Source organism: Herpailurus yagouaroundi, unplaced genomic scaffold, assembly GCF_014898765.1.
Source record: "Herpailurus yagouaroundi ecotype Mexico unplaced genomic scaffold, PumYag 29, whole genome shotgun sequence".
NCBI classification, from domain to species: domain Eukaryota; kingdom Metazoa; phylum Chordata; class Mammalia; order Carnivora; family Felidae; genus Herpailurus; species Herpailurus yagouaroundi.
The window spans coordinates 49,665,663-49,671,039 of record NW_024412377.1 but is presented as its reverse complement, the minus strand read 5'-3'; the positions used below and the strand labels follow the sequence as shown (position 1 = coordinate 49,671,039).

Genomic DNA, 5,377 nt, shown 5'->3' with positions numbered 1-5,377 from the left:
ATATATATATATATATATATATATATAATGGAGTATTACTCAGTAATTAAAAAGAATGAACTCTTGCCATTTGCAACTATGTGGATTGAACTAGAGGGTATTATGCTAAGAGAAATTAGTCAGAGAAAGACAAATATCTTATGACTGCATTCATATGAGGACTTTAAGACACAGAACAGATGAACATAAGGGAAGGGAAGCAAAAATAATATAAAAACAGGGAAGGGGACAAAACATAAGAGACTCTTAAATATGGAGAACAAACAGAGGGTGACTGGAGGGGTTGTGGGAGGGGGAATGGGCTAAATGGGTAAGGGGCATTAAGGAATCTACTCCTGAAATCATTGTTGCACTATATGCTAACTAATTTGGATGTAAATTTAAAAAAATAAAATTAATTAAAAAAGATACTCTGCAAACTGAGAAAAAAAAGAATAAAGTTACAAACTTTTGCTATGTGAAAGAAACTGTTAAGTGAATGAAAAGACAAGCCAAAGACTAGGCATGTCTGCAGCTCATATTTGTGACAAAGAGCTTATATCCGGAACATATAAACAGCCCTGACTCAATAACAAGAAAGAATCAATGTCATTTAAAATTTGGATGATATACCTTCAATGAAAGAGATATATACATGCAAAGAGGCATAGTAAAAGTTGCCTAACATCACTAATAATTAAGGAAGTACAAACTAAAACCACCGTGAGCTCTAATAATTCAAATACTTATTAGGATGGCTAAAAAAACAAACCACAACAATAAATACAACACTAAATTTAAGCAATGATGTGGAGCAACTGGAAGTCTCATATATTGTTGGTGGGAACATGAAATGGGAAAGTCATACTGGAAACAGTTTGGAGGTTTCTTACAAAGTTAAACACAAAACTACCATACTTTATGTAAATGTAAAAAAATAAGTAAATAAACTAGGATGTGACAGGAAACATGGAACTCAGCCTGTGGCAACTAAATTTTAATGAATTTCAAATGACTCACATAACCACACTGAAGGGGTTGGAGAAGAATGCAGTTGGCCTGTGTAACTTTGGAAAACAATGTTTTGAGAAGTTAGTACCACTATAAGGCTAAAGACAAAAAGAAGTATACACAAATACTGTACTCTATCTGGTAAATTTGTTTAGGACAGGAACATGGGTTAGAAATTCTGAAACATTGTATTTGTGCGTAAGGTTGTACAAATAAATATATCTATTATATACATAATGAGAGTCAAGCTTCTTACTGTCATAGAAAGTAATTAAATATAAGGAAAGAGGAAAGACGAGAATGAACCCTACAGTGCTGAATTAAAGTTGAAGGTATCAATATGGAATAGATAACAACTATGTATGTATGCATGATTTAGTACACATACATATATTTCTTAGCTCCATCCACTGAGAGGACCTAGAAACAGTAAGACTTCAGTAACAATAATCAGACCTAACACCCAGGCCCTCTAAATTACATTCTCCAATAAAAGGAACCAGGCTTCTTGGAGAGCCAGTTGGTTTCTGGGCTGGGGTAAAGGAATATGCACCACGGGCTTTGAGTATCTTGTGGTGCTAAAAAGGGAGAAAGTGTCCAAGTGCTCAAAAATGAAATAAAACAAACAAACAAACAAACAAAAAACTTATGGCAAATGGAAATGACACAGGAGCCAATCTCAAAATGCTGCCAATGGTCAAAATTCAAACAATCAAGCAACAAAATAAATAACAATAATACTGGATTACAATTCAAGTGACAAAAAAAATCTTAATAAACATTTAACATTGTTAATAAAAATTCAAGTAACAAAAAATACTAAATAAATAAATACAGAAAGAAGAAGTGACAACTCTTCCTTACAGAAGAATTCCAACTAATGCATGTAAAAGGAACGAGAGAAATAGAAAATCACAATTAACGCATCACAGTAATAATTGCTGCAGGCAAGGTCCACCAATGGATGCTTAAAATCGGTGAGTAAAAGTTTAGGCAGAAACAGAATATCTGCATGATTCCAAAGTATCTTCTCAAAAATATTTAGTGATTTCAAAGGGAAAATAGTAAGTTTACAGTGGAAAGACCAGGCAAGCAGCCAGGTGATGGATGTTAGCCAACTGGTCAAGGTTAACATCACCCATAACACACATTGATACCATCTACCCCCTATGATATGCCTGGAGAAGGGCACATCACTTCCATTATATTCTTCCCAATAATGTCTAACTTCAGTATAATCGAGAGAAAACATCAGACAAATTCAAATTGCAGAACATTCTACAAAATAATTGGCAAATAGTCTTCAAATGTACCAAGGTCGTGAAATACTAGGAAAGACAGGAAATGTTACAGATTGGAAGTGACTAGGGAAACATAAAGCTAAATGCAATGTGAAATCCTGGGACAGAAAAAGGACATTGGTGGAAAAACTAGTTAAATCTGAGTAAGTTCTATACTGTATTTAATAGTATTGTACCAAAATTAATTTCTTGGTTACATAAGCTGTTAGCATAAGTGTATACTGCATGAAGGATATAGTACTATTTTTGCAGCTCTCCTGTAAATCTAAAATCATTTCAAAATAAAAATACTTTTTCAAAAGTAAACAACACCTTATATGGTTACCCAAATTATCTATTACATCTAGAAGGAAAACCCTGTTCTCTGCTTTCCAGGTATCTTCCATACCAGAAACTTGTCAATTAAAGAAAAAAAAAGAGTTGCCTCCTATAAAAATTATTTCCTATTCATTCTCTCTCTCAGGTTGTTAGGATTTTATCCTTGTTTATGTATCCATTGACTTTTCAGAAGAAATCATTAAGGAGGTGAGGAAAATGAGTATTCTGTTGGCTGGAAAAATTCCAAGCTGGCAAAGCCCTATTTTTAATGTCTGTTATTGCTCACTTACATACATATATATGTATGTACTTATAGTCACCTGAACCTCATGAGAGCCATGAATCTCTGGATTAAATATTGTTTGCTTTCACTGCTTTTGGACTCTCTCTGAGATCTGTGATCAATGCGCTGTGGCACTTGGACCTTTCTCAAATTCCCACTCGTGTTAACTGTCTCTTTGTGCCAAGGAAGGAAGATTTGAGGGAATAATGGAGATAACCTCACATGTTTTCCTCAATGGGTTTCAAGAACAGACCCTTCCCAGGCTTCCAAATGGAGAAGGCAGGCCAAAGCATGTTGAGCTCCATGGAATCAAATGATTTGGGAGCTATAGGGGTTCATATCAGGTCACCTATCTTCCTAAAGGGCTTGCCCTATACTATATATTTTTCTCCTTGAACAACATCTCAGCATCAACATCCCATCAATTAAATTTGGAGAAACAGTGTTTACTGGTAGGTAAGGGAAGAGACTGTTTTTATCATCCGGTTACCTTATAAAATGGAACTTCGCAGTCACCTGGGAGGACATAATTCTGACACTGTTTCCTTGGCTACAGAAATGGAGAGATAGCTGCCCTCCTTCATGTCTTAGACTTTCTATAAGGAAAAAAATGGAATAACTAAAATAAAAATGGTATAAAAAAATGTAGACCAGTGTTTTCAATGAAATGTTAGGATTTTCTCTTTTCCATTCTCATTGCCCTCAGAATAAAATTAATACTCTTTGAACATGTTTAACAAAGCCCTTCATATCTGACTCCAACCTGCCTCTTATCTCTGGACACTCCTCTCTTCACATCCCTTATCCAGTCACACTGGACAGTGCCTTGTTCTCTTTCTCACATTTATTGCTTTAACATATTTCTTCCTCACTGGAATAGTTATCCCTGCTCTTACCCATTCCCCATTCCACTTTATCTAAGTAATTTCTACTTGTTTTTTCAGGTTTCAACTCAGAAATTTCTTCTAGAAAGCCATTGCCCAAACCCACTGTCCTTTCAAATACTCAGAACCTCATCCAATTAGTCTACTTTAAAATGTATATCCTCGGGGCGCCTGGGTGGCGCAGTCGGTTGGGCGTCCGACTTCAGCCAGGTCACGATCTCGCGGTCCGTGGGTTCGAGCCCCGCGTTGGGCTCTGGGCTGATGGCTCGGAGCCTGGAGCCTGTTTCCGATTCTGTGTCTCCCTCTCTCTCTGCCCCTCGCCCGTTCATGCTCTGTCTCTCTCTGTCCCAAAAATAAATAAACGTTGAAAAAAAAATTAAAAAATAAAAAATAAAATGTATATCCTCTAGCAGGTCATAAATTCCTAGAATGAAAATATCTGCCTTTTTCACCATTTTATATGTATCCCTCTCTCCTAGTAGGGTCTAGCATATAGTAGCTTCTCAATAAATGCTTGCTGAATAAATGAATGAATGGATGGATGAGTAACTGACAAATGAATAAGTGCATGCTTTCAATACAAGTTCTTTAATATGGGTCCTATTTGGGGGACTGAGATGTGGGGAAAGGTTTCCAAAGACTAAACTGATGGAATAAGTAGCAAATATGTAAGAGAGAATTGTGCAGTGCAGTCATTTTAAACAAGGAAGACTCGGGGGAGAGGGGAAAGTGGGTGATGGGCATTGAGGAGGCCACCTGTTGGGATGAGCACTGGGTGTTGAATGGAAACCAATTTGACAATAAATTATATTGAATATTTAAAAAATAAAATAAAATAAACAAATAAGGCTCTAAAACTTAAATCCTGGGCTTATGACTATTATTATTATTATTATTATTATTATTGTTATTATTATTTTAGCAATATCATATTATAGCAACTGACATTTATGTATTCTAACTTTATGCTTAACAATTGGCTAAGTGCTTTGTGCATATTAGCATTTTTAATCTCCCCTATAACTTTATGAAATCAATACAGGTTTTATCCCCATTTACAGATAAGAAAACAAAAACAGAGAGGTTGGGCTGTTTGTCCAAAGCCATACTACTATTCATGAGCAGAGTCATAATTCATGTCCAAGTCTCCTGGAACCCAGAGCCTGAATTGTTAGAAGGTACATGCTCCCATCTTACCAATTCCCACTCCTTGATCCCCTGCCAGACAATCAACCTCCAAGTTCTTCCACCCAAGTTCTCTCCACCCAAACCCAGAGCAACTATTTCTCTCACGGATCCCTATCTGAACTGCTAAGTTTATGCTTTAATACAATTAGGTAGCTGTCACTCCCCTACAGATCCTCTTTATTCTTCATTTGCTTCCAATAAAGAGACATTACTTGCTTGGGAGCTTTCCAGAGTAACATGAATCCATCTTTTGAAAACTAGTCCCTGCATCTGGAAAATTGAATGATGCTTTGGTGTTGGTTTAGCAAGAGAGTCGGTCCGTAGAAACGGCATTGTTATTTTATTATCCTTAATGCTTTTAAGCCATATTAAGAAGATTTAATTTCCAAAGATGTCTTTTCTTGCCACTACCC

General features: G+C 36.1%; 1 long non-coding RNA gene across 1 annotated transcript in view; it reads right to left on the bottom strand.

The window, feature by feature from the left end:
- LOC121010070 (uncharacterized) overlaps positions 1-5,025 on the bottom strand; it is a 369,296-nt gene extending 364,271 nt beyond the window's left edge. Inside the window, exon 1 of the long non-coding RNA XR_005780997.1 lies at positions 4,974-5,025. This is a non-coding gene — a long non-coding RNA (uncharacterized LOC121010070). The remainder of the gene's footprint in view (positions 1-4,973) is intronic.
- Between the last annotated feature and the right edge of the window lie 352 nt (positions 5,026-5,377).